The following is a 12,734-nucleotide window of genomic DNA, read 5'->3' as shown; positions in this document are numbered from 1 at the left end:
TCTTTCATACTCAGATCCTCAGTTTTGCATGATCTCTGCTTGTGTTTATCCAGCAAACATCTGATTTCTTGCTTTCTTCCTAGTGCAATATAATGACAATGTGATGTAGTCTTCTAAATATTGCCTCAATAACTTTCCAAATGGAGAAACATTTTATGCAATGTATCTCTGCTCTGTGTAGCTATGTTTTCCTGATTCCTGATTTTCAGAATACCAAACAATTTTATAGCTTATATATTTCATTTATATTTACTTAGGAAATTACTCTTTAGAGACACAAATAATTTTGATTAAGGTGGACTCTGACAGAAAGATTCAGCAGTATTGCTATTCATCAGTAAGAATACTAGTAAAATTTACTCCAGATAGAGCATTTCATTAGATGCTTGGAAGAATGCATTGAAATAATGATACAATCTTTGCCGTCAAGGACCTTACAATCTCATGTGGAAGATGTGAACACTAATTGTTTTCAAACAGAGGAAAAATTAAAAAATAAATATATACCTTATATCAGGAGAATAGAAATCGAACTAAATGAAAATGCAAGTAATGCATGCAAATAAATATATGTGCAAAAGTGCTTAATATCGCTAATAATGTTGTTGATGCAACCTATGATTTTGAATCATTCTGTAAAATACAACACATTAAATATGAGTAAAGCATTTCATCTAGAGGTTCCTAGCCCCCAAATTGACTTCTTCAGAAAACATATACTAATTAATCAATCAATCATCATTGTCAAATGTGGTTAAGTTGTTTCCAACTTGTAATGACTTTATGGACTTATATCCATAGAGTTTACTTGATTAAAATTTATGGAAGTGGTTTACCATTGCCTTCTTCCATGCAGTAAAAACTCAAGTCTCTGCCATTGTCTTTGATCAACATTTTGATCACTTTTTCCCTTGCTGTTGCTGCACAGCACAGGTGAATCAACTTTGTCTGACAACTCATCTTAGACCTTTCCAATATAGGTATCTCTGGAGAAAGAATATCTCTCAATGGCATAGCTCTGAACTTCATTGGCATACACAAACTCTCATGCCGTGATAGTGCATTGATTCATTGGAGAAAATTAATCAATTCATTAATGTTATTTATTGAGCCATTTCTCCATGTAGAACAATGTACTAAGTGCTGGGGGGAGGGAAAATGGGAGAGAATAGGGAGATAAGTGCTGTTTGGCCAACAGTTGGAAGACTATCAGGTGCTTAAGGGATATTGGTCCAAGTGCATAGGTGAGACAAAAGGGAGGGCATTTAAGGAAATGAGGGACAAACCCCATCGCCTCTATTCCATCCTAATCCTATTCAAACTCTCAGCTGCCTTTAACACTGTTAACTACCTCATTTCCTGGAATCATTATTCAACCTCAGCTTACCTGACACTGTTCTCTCCTGGTTCTTCTCCTATCTTTCTGGTCACTTATCAGTCACTTCTGTGGGCTCCTCATCCTAAAATATGAAATCCTTCGAGATTCAGCTATGGGTTCCCTTGTATTCTCCATCTACACCCACTCCCTTGTTCAACTACTCTCTCCTATGGGTTCAACTACTACTTCTATGAAAATGATTCCCAAATCGATATAGCCAGCCACAACCTCTCTCCCTCTCTGCAGTCTGCATCTCCTTCTGCCTTCAAGACACCTCTACTTGGATGTGTTCCTGTCACCTCAAGCTTCATATTTCCAAAGCAGAACTTATTATATTTCAGCCCAAACCCTGTTCTTTCCTTCATTTCCCTGTGCCTGTATACAGCACCACCATCTTCCTCTCTCACAAGCCTATAATCTGGGTGATATCATTGACTTAGTGTTCTCATTAAAACCCTTCAGTCTATCACTAAATCCTGTTGGTTTTGCCTTCATGACATCACTAAAATTCACCCTTTCCTCTCCATCCAAACTGCTAGTACTTATCCTATCCCACCTTGATTACTATATCAGTCTCCTTGCTGACCACCCTGCCACCTGGGTCTCTCCATTCCAGTCCATACTTCACTTTGCTGCCCAGATAATTTTCCACAGGAAAATGTTCAGTCCATTTTTCCCCATTTATCAAGAACTTCCAGGGGTTGCTCATCCACCTTCACATCAAGAAAAAACTCCTTATCATTCATGGTTTTAAAGAAGATTGCCCCCTTCTACCTCACTTCACTACTTTCCTACTACATCCCAGCCTCCAAACTTCACTCCTTCAATTCCAACATAGTCATTCTACCTAGATCTCATCTATCTCACTGCTGACCTTTCACACACATCCTTCTTCTGTTGTGGAATGCTCTTCCTCTTCATATTCCATAGACATTTACTCTCCCCACCTTCAAAGCCTTATTGAAGGCATAGCTCTTCCAAAGGACCTTCCCTGGCAAAACCTTCATTTCTTCTTCTCCCACCTCTGCACTTGGATTTGCATCCTTTATTCACCTCTCCCTTAGCCCCACAGCATTTACATAAATATCTATAATTTATTTATTCACATCAATGTCTGTCTTCTTTAAACTGTAAGCTCACTGGGGGCAGAGAACATGTATACCAACTCTGTAATATTGTTATAATATGCTCTATCACATGCTTAGTTCTTCACACAGAAACTGCTCAATAAATGCAATTTATTGACTAAGTCAGGTTAGGCCTTTAGGAGATATAAGGCTTTGAAGGTCTGGAGAGTGGTGTTCTGTTACATATGAGGGGAAGGAAGTTACAGCCCAAAGGGGGAATGCAGGCAAGAGGTCAATGATGAAGAAGATTAATGTGATGTGATTGAGATACAGTAAGTAGTTTGGCTTTAGAGGAGCAAGTGTGCCGCTTATGTTGTGGGAGATAAGTGAGGTAAAGTGGGAGGAAGAGGGTTGATCAAGTGCAGAGATGGTTGAGCAACCATTGAAAATTTTTGCGGATTGAGAGAAGTGAATTTAATTTTCTTACTATAAGTGTGAAAATTAGTGTAGTTTCATTTATCAATGTATAACTTCATTGGATATTCATTCATTCATTCATTCAATCGTATTTATTGAGCACATACTGTGTGCAAAGCACTGTACTAAGCACTTGGGAAGTACAGAGAAGCAGTGTGGCTCAGTGGAAAGAGCCCGGGCTTTGGAGTCAGAGGTCGTGGGTTCAAATCCCGGCTCCGCCACTTGTCAGCTGTGTGACTTTGGGCAAGTCACTTCACTTCTCTGGGCCTCAGTGACCTCATCTGTAAAATGGGGATGAAGACTGTGAGCCCCACGTGGGACAACCTGATTACCTTGTATCTACCCCAGCGCTTAGAACAGTGCTTTGCACATAGTAAGCGCTTAACAAATACCAACATTATTATTATTATTACAAGTCAGCAACATATAGAGACGGTCCCTATATGTCACTACTAAATCTAAACCACTTATAGGTAAAAAGCTTATATGAATGAAATTGTTGCCTAACATAGGTAGTTTCTTGCCTCTTTAGGACATATGTTTCCTCAAAATGTAGGTTTTTTTAAGCTCAAATACAATATCTTCCAGTGATTGTTAATTTTTCAACTAAAAATATCTCACCTCATTGAAATCTCTTCTAATGTACAGTTATATTGGAACAATTTTTGGACTTTCCATTACTAACAGTGACGTTTCATAGCCGATTAACCAAGCTTTACTTAAAAAAAATGCTTTTAGATGAATGTAAAACAATTGCTAGAACTGGTAAGCTGCAGATGTATCAGTTGAGCTTTTAATACAAGCCTTTTCAATTTTTGAAACATTAACAACCTTTTTTGGTTTCATAATGTTTGTAAGCCTCTGAAAATAGCTGATGTAAAAACTATAGGCAGTGTGATTTGGACTATTAATAGTAATTTATTTCTTCTACTGTAAAGGATTAGCTCATTGAGTAATATGAAATTCCATCAATTTAAATTTGATTCTTAAAAATATGGAAAAGAACCCTTATTGAAGAACATAGGAAATGCCACTTCTGGTCGATTCACTCTGTTAATCTGTCTCTGACATAGACACAAAATAGTAATAATGCTGATGGTATTTGTTAAGCTCTTACTGTGTGCCAAGCACAGGTCTACGTTCTGGGATAAATATAAGGTGATCAGGTTGTCCCACATGGGGCTCACAGTCTTAATCCCCATTTTACAAATGAGGTTACTGAGGCACAGATAAGTTGTGACTTTCCCAAAGGCACACAGCTGATAAGTGGTAGGGCTGGGCTTAGAACCCACAACCTCTGACTCCCAAGCCGTGCTCTTTCAACTAAGCCATGCTGCTTCTCATAAAAATGCAGCCTCGTGTTCTCCTCTGGCTTCCTACTAGTTGTTGGGAATGTATCGATTAATCAATGGTATTTATTGAGTGTTTACTATATGCACAGCACTGAACTAAGTGTTTGAGGGAGTACACAGATAATATACAAGCAGCTTAGAGTCTATAGAAGGAGATTGACATTAAAATGAATTAGAAAGAGTGGAAGTAGTAGAGTGAAGGGTGTCCTTAAGTGCTGTGGGGTAACATCATATCTTGAGGTCATAGACTATTCACTCATTACACCAGCAAGCAGGGACTGTTCCAAATGCTCTCTTCAGTTTACCAGAGCTGTAAAAATCCTGAACATTTTCTTGCTACCGTGGCCGTGATTACATGATACTTAGTCTTTGCATTCAAAAGAAAGAATTCTGTGAACAATGGATTGGGAGTATAAAGTCAGGGCTCATCACAGAGGGTCTACGCTCGGTAGCTAAATCAAAGAAGGGATGGATTGTATGATTTTTCAATAACCTCCTCAGGTTATTCATTTCAATTCTTTTTTCTCTAAATGTCATCATAAAATGATAAATCAAATACTAAAATCTGAAATTAGCAAAATTTAAAAAAATGTGTCTATGATTTGTGATTACTGTAAAGAGCTTATATATATTTATGTGTGTGTGTGTGTGTGTGTGTGTGAGTGTTTGTGATTTATTCACATTATTGAATATCTTGCCCTCTAGACTGTAAGTGCCTTATGGGAAGGGAGCATCTCTATCAACTCTATTATACTGTACTCTCTCAGGTCCTCAGTTCAGTGTTCTGCACACAGTAAGTGCTCAATAAATATGAATGATTGAATTTAGGAGGAGCAAAGAGTATCTGGGAATCATAGGTGAATAGACATGGTATGTAATATGGACAAAGCTGGTGAACAACTTTGAAGCCAATACATCAATTTCTAAATGTTTTACAGATGTATACTCTCACCTCCTAAAAATTAATATGTGACTTTGGGAAAGTCACTTCACTTCTCTGTGCCACAGTTACCTCATCTGTAAAATGGGGATTAAGACTGTGAGCCCCACGTAGGACAATCTGATCACCTTGGTATCCCCCCAGCACTTAGAACAGTGCTCTGCACATAGTAAGTGCTAAACAAATACTATAATTATTATTATTAATCCTACAGACCACTTTCCATATATGATTCATAAACATATTGATCATTTTTAAATGTTAATTTGTGATTAACAGAAGAATAATAGTGTTAAGAACTGGGAAACATGTAACAGTAAAATTATAGTAAAGGTAAGCAAAAAAGGATATGGACTGTTTTAACACTTTATGGCTATATAAAGCCACGGTGTCTGTACCTCATCTGACATATTTACATAACACAAAGCATAAATCTGAAATGACTAAAGTAAGCACAGCAAGAAAGGGTTCCTTTCTTCAAAATATCTAATGACAACGCAATTTAGCTAACCATCCATATTCATCCAAAACTTGTTGGATCTATTTAAGGATAATTTCTTAAATCAGGAAAAAAAAAGAGAGGATTTACCTTGGATTTACCTTTGCTCTTTCCCTTAGCAGGAAAAAAGTCAATCTAATAATAGGAGGAAATGACAGTGTGAAGTCAATCATATAAGGATCTTAAGGGAAGGGCAGAGAGAAGTCCCTCAGACATTACTTTCCAAGAAAATAGAACTATATTTTGAAAATGAATAGATTAGGATATTTAATGAAAAGGGCCTGGTTAAATGAAGGTGAGAGAACATAGATGTCTAAAATCTTTTCAAACAGCTATACTAGAATCACATTAGCCTACTATAGGTCTATGCAAGTTACAAAGGAAAACCTGATCCTAATTTTGTTAAAATGGCTTAACTGAGAACTCTAAAGACATCTGAAGAACAGAATGGGGAAGTGAAAAAAATGAGTTAAAAAAAGAAGACTAATAAGAGGAAATAGTATATTCTTCATAAAGAAATTTAGATGTTGCAAGAGTTAATCCAAAACAAAAACATCCTTGAAATAAAAGTAACTCCAGAAACATTCAATTGTACTTGTAAGAGTAATTTAATTCAATTTACTGTGAGCAAAAATGTAAAATCTTAAAACTTTCACAGAGCAAAAACTGTTTATGTATCAGCAGGGTACCCAAATAGGTGATATACAGACAAGTGAAAGGGTCAACCTACAATCCTGTATAGCAAAAAAAAAAGAGATTTGATGATGATGATGATGATTATTATTGTATTTGTGAAGCAGTGTGGCTCAGTGGAAAGAGCCCAGGCTTTGGAGTCTGAGGTCATGGGTTCAAATTCCGCTTCCGCCACTTGTCAGCTGGGTGACTTTGAACAAGTCACTTCACTTCTCAGGGCCTCAGTTCCCTCATCTGGAAAATGGGGATGAAGCCTGTGAGCCCCCCGGGGGACAACCTGATTACCTTGTATCCTCCCCAGCACTTAGAACAGTGCTTTGCACATAGTAAGCACTTAATAAATGGCATTATTATTATTATTATTACTATGGGTCAAGCACTGTTCTAAGCACTGGGGTAGATGCAAGATAGGTTGTCCTCACATGGGGCTCACAGTTTTAATCCCCATTTTACAGATGAGGTAACTGAGGCACAGAGAAGTTAAGCTTGCCCAAAGTCACTCAGCAGACAAGTGGCAACGCTGGGATTAGAACTCCCAAGTCCATGCTCTTTCTGTTAGTCTCAAACACTGATTAATCATAAATGATTCTGGAGGGTATGTAGGTCAGACACACTTGCCACATGGGTAAATCTCTACTATTAGTTTCATCATGGTTGAAATCCAAGGATCGGAATATAGTGTTTGTGATTGGCGATTAGCTCTGTCCTTCATTTTGATGGATGTTGCTCGTTTTGTTTTATGCTGTCTAGTCTTCTTCAACCTATAGCGACTCCGCGGGAACATCTTTGCCAGAATGCCCCACCTCTATCTGTAGTCATTTTGATAGTGCATCCAAAGAGTTTTCTTGGTAAAAATACAGAAGTGATTTATTTACTATTGCCTTGTTCCATGCGGTAAACTTGAGTCTCTGCTCTCAACTCTCTCCCATGCCACTGCTGCCCAGCACAGGTGCGTTTTAACTTGTAGTAGATTGTCTTCCACTCACTAGCCACTGTCCAAGCTAGGAATGGAATGGTGGTACTTCTGCTTGACCCTCCCTCCTGTAGCTGAGACTGGTAGAATACTGGAAACTTTGTAGGTGTGGTCCTGTGAGGGGTGGATGATGCTAATGAGAAGCAGCGTGGCTCACTGGAAAGAACCCAGGCTTTGGAGTCAGAAGTCATGGGTTCAAATCCCAGCTCTGCCAGTTGTCAGCTGTGTGACTTTGGGCAAATCACTTAAATAAATAATAAATAATGATGGCATTTGTTAAGCGCTTGCTATGTGCAAAGCACTGTTCTAAGCGCTGGGGGGGATACAAGGTGATCAAGGTGTCCCGCGTGGGGCTCACAATCTTAATCCCCATTTTTCAGATGAGGTAACCGAGGCTCAGAGAAGTTAAGTGACTTGCCCAAGGTCACACAACAGACATGTGGTGGAGCCGGGATTCGAACCCATGACCTCTGACTCCAAAGCCCATGCTCTTTCCACTGAGCCATGCTGCTACTTAACTTCTCTGGGCCTCAGTTACCTCATCTGGAAAATGGGGATTAAGACTGTGAGCCCCACGTGGAACAACCTGATCACCTTGTAACCTCCCCAGTGCTTAGAACAGTGCTTTGCACATAGTAAGTGCTTAATAAATGTCATTATTATTATTATTATTATTATTAATGGTGGTGAAATATTTTCCTGCTATGTGACTGTAACTGAAAAATGGGAAGTGGGGTATGCTATAGGCATGGTTTTGTGTTGTTTTTACCCTATTTGGTGGGGTCGGCACTGAATCATGCCATCATTTTCTGGTCTCCCTTCTGAAGTCATGGTTAGGGGCATATTACTCATATCATCAAAACCACAGTCTTTAATTATTTTAGTAAAATAAATACACCTACATAGATGGGGAAACTTTCTCTGATTCTCTCGCAAGGATCCTTTTTTTATTTTTTTGTCCTTTAGCCCAATTTCAGCATAGTGGAAAGAGCAGAGGCTTGAGAGTTGGAGGACCTGTGTTCTAATTCCGGCTCTGCCGCTTGTCTGCTATGTGACCTTGGGAAATTTGTCTGTTCCTCAGTTGCTTAATCTATAAAATGGGGATCCAATGCCTGTTCTCCCTCCTACTTCTTCATCATCATCATCAATCGTATTTATTGAGCGCTTACTGTGTCAGAGCACCGTACTAAGCGCTTGGGAAGTACAAGTTGGCAACATATAGAGACATATAGAGACAGTCCCTACTTAGAATGTGAGTCCTATGTGGGACCTGATTATCTTGTATCAAGCCCAGTGCTTAGTACAGTGCTTGGCATATAGTAACTGCTTAACAAATATTATTATTATTTTACCCTTTAGAGTATTGTAAACACAAATACAATATGAGTTGGACTTCCTGTGTTCATCATTAAGGCAGGATATGGAATGGTGAAATCAATTTGAGTTTAACTAAAGTGTTCAGTAATGACTAATGTCAACATTTTCTGAATTTTAAATATAAATACTTGTTTGAAAACCTTAATAAAATGAATAGTTTATGATTTTATAAGGCATATGGATAATTACAATATGTAAATGTTATGTTTATCCTGGAGAGGATTTTCAGCTTGTATATTTATCTTTCTACTAACAACTTAATATTATAACTGTCATTTGATGTAAATATGTATAATATATTAAAACACATTGAATGTGATCATTATTGAATAAGAATAATTATCCTTGGGAATTTTACACTTTAGTCATTCTGAAAAGTATTCAATGGAAATTTTACAATTTGTTCACTTTGAAAATTTTGCTCATTTATACCCTTTGGACTTGTAGACAAGTGACATATTATTCGCAGGACATGAATACTTTGAACACTCCATTTATGATAACTAGAACTCAAGTTTACAGTTTATCATGATAATTATATATATTTAGTAAGGTAGATTTTCTTAAAGGAATGTTTCTTCAGAATCAGACAGTAGTATTTACTGAACTAGTAGCATTAGTACTACTAAATACTAGTAGTAGTATTTATTGGTATTTGTTATGCGCTTACTATGTACCAGGCACTGTAATAATAATAATAATAATGATGGTATTTGTTAAGCGCTTACTATGTGCCATGCACTGTTCTCAGCACTGGGGTAGATTACAAGGTAATCAGGTTGTCCCAAGTTATTATTACTCTATTTATTTATTATTACTCTATTTAGTACTCTATTTATCTATTACTCTATTTATCTATTACTCTATTTATCTATTACTCCATTTATTTATTTATTTTATTTATTACTCTATTTTATTTGTACATACTTATTCTATTTATTTTATTTTGTTAATATGTTTTGTTTTGTTCTCTGTCTCCCCCTTCTAGACTGTGAGCCCACTGTTGGGTAGGGACCGTCTCTATATGTTGCCAACTTGAACTTCCCAAGCACTTAGTACAGTGATCTGCACACAGTAAGCGCTCAATAAATATGATTGAATGAATGAATGACTAAATACTGTTACTGCTGCTGCTACTACTATTACTATGTTATTACTCTATTTTATTTGTACATATTTATTCTATTTATTTCATTTTGTTAATATGTTTTGTTTTGTTGTCTGTCTCCCCCTTCTGGACTGTGTTGGGTAGGGACCGTCTCTATATGTTGCCAACTTGGACTTCCCAAGCGCTTAATACAGTGTTCTGCACACAGTAAGTGCTCAATAAATACGATTGAATGAATGAATGAACTCCTATTTGCAGAACACTATACAAATTGTGGTTCAGAAATAAATATTGTACGATCCCATCAGTTTTGGAATCTTGAACATATCAGTTTTATTGAAACAGAGGTCTATCTTTCCATTCTACTCTACTATTCATTAATTGTTTTGTATGTGTCCCTGTTATTAGATTGTCAGTTTCTTGAAGTCAGGGATCTGTTTCCTACCTCCATTGTTCTTTTCCAAGTGATATATACAATGCTTGCACAAAATAGATGCCTAGTGATACCTGTAAGTGGATTGAACAGATTTTCTAAACTTCAAAATATGAGATGCAGTTGCAGGGGAAAGGCTGGTAAGGGGTGAATTGGGGATCTATTATTTGGTTTACAGAAATATATTCTTTTACAGGAAGTAAGTACATTTGCAGAGCAAAGGTCCAGGGTCTAAGTCAGTTAATTATAATTGTTTTATTTTCCTTCCCCACCTTCCTCGTCTCACGTTTTCCCACTTACTTTCCCTACCTCCTTCCTCTTTGTCTGTCTCTACCCCTCATTTTTCATTCTCCTTCAAACCCTCCTCTTTCTCTAACTTTTACTTTCATATCTGAATGGTTTGCCAAGCCTCTTCCATGAGGTGATGGAATTAGGTTGAGTTCACATTTCTGTATTTATCATCCATTATTATTATTATTAATACTAATTGTTGTATTTGTTAAGCACTTACTATGCCAAGCATTGTACTAAGTGTTGGGTGGATACAAGATAATCATATTAAGAATAATATGATAATATATGCTCTATAAAATATGCAAAAAATCTTATTCATTCCATTGATAAAGACAATCTATCAGTTTATATCAAAGACAAAGGAGTCTGAACACTAAATGCCTGCTTTAAGATCAGGAGGACTTTGACTTGAATTTTGAACAAGGAAAGGAAGATTGGGTGGTTGAAAGGAAAAGTGTAATTACAGGAATCAAGGAATAATATGGAAAGTATAAAAATATACCTTTTGTCCAGAAGTTGAACTGAGTTCTATTTAGTCAATCAGTCAGTCAATCATATTTATTGGATACTTAATGTATGCAGAGCACTGTACTAAGTACTTGAGAGAGTGCAACATAACAATATAACAGACACAATCCCTGCCCACACACAGTGAGTTTACACTCTAGAGGGAAAGAAAGTATAAATGTGACATGAATGTTCTCCGACCGGGAATTGTGTTCAGGTCATGGCAGGAAAAGAGCCAAATCCTAAATCTATTTGTCACAATGTGGTAAAACAGAAGTTGCAGAGATATTTAATTCTGAGAGAAGAAAATGAACAGGTTTGCTTCCATTGCATATTTGATAGTATTGATGAATATGGAATGTGGCCTAGGCCACTGGATTACTAGATTATGCATTTCTTTTGAGTACCTGCAGAGATGGAAGTAATGTAATCAGGAAAGGTTACAAAATTTGTTACAAGGAATATGGGAGTGGTCATTGTAACATCTGGAACCATTAAGCTACAAATTTTATTTGTAATTTATTTATTTATTTGTAATTATTTCCTTCAAGACAAAAATCAAGTGAATATACCACTTAGGCAAATAATCTTGAATTCAGTAAATACTTATCTCTTTCTCCAGTATCACTAAATGCTCACCTCCAGAGGATTCAATATCTCTTTATCATGCTATAGAAAATCTTTGTTTTGACCTTTGCAATCCAACTGAAAGCCTAGAGAGAGGTTTTAGAATGACAAACCTGGACTGTCATCTAAAAGGTTTTAAAGAGAATATCACTTTTTTGCAATATTAGGATGAACCATTTAAGTATTGTTTTAGTAATGACCATGTAAATAAGTGTAGGGTTTTTTTATTCCATTCATCCAGCTTTGTCCTAAAAATATGTTTAACCATTGAAGGTGGGTTCGATTACCAACTCTAGGTGGATGAGTCTCAAATCTACATCTCTGGCCCTGATCATTAATCTTCTCTGAAATCTCACATTTCCTCCTGCCTTCAGGGCATCCCCGCTTGAATAGCCACCTGAAATCTCAAACTTAACATGTCCAATACAGAACTCCTCATCTTCCCACGCATGACTTTTCTAACACTGTAGACAGCACCACTATCCTCCCTCTCTCACAAGCCCATAGTCTTGGCATTAACCTTAACTCATCTCTATTATTCAACCCACATAAAAAAATATCACCAAGTCCTATCAGTTCTACCTTCAAAAGCAGTATGGTCTACTGGATAGAACATGAACCTGGGAGTCAGAAGGACCTGGGTTCTAATCCTGAGTCTGCCAGTTGTCTGCTGTATGACCTTGGGCAAGTCACTAACTTCTATGAGCCTTAGTTAATTTATCTGTAGAATGGGTTTTTAAGACCGGGAGCCCCTTGTGGGACAGGAACTGTGTCCAGCCTGATTAGTTTATGTCTACCCCAGTGCTTAGAACAGTGCTTGACAACATAGTAAGCATTTAACAAAAACCATCATTATCACTAAATTTTTCCCTTTCCCTCTCCATACAAACTCCTACCATGTTGATCAAAGCACCTATCCCATCCTGCCTAGACAAGTGCATCTGCTTCCTTGATGACCTCCCTGTCTCCTGTCTCTCCCCACTCCAGGCCATACTTTACTTACTGCCCA

This window comes from Tachyglossus aculeatus, chromosome 1 (genome assembly GCF_015852505.1).
Source record: "Tachyglossus aculeatus isolate mTacAcu1 chromosome 1, mTacAcu1.pri, whole genome shotgun sequence".
NCBI classification, from domain to species: domain Eukaryota; kingdom Metazoa; phylum Chordata; class Mammalia; order Monotremata; family Tachyglossidae; genus Tachyglossus; species Tachyglossus aculeatus.
This window is presented reverse-complemented; position numbering follows the sequence as displayed.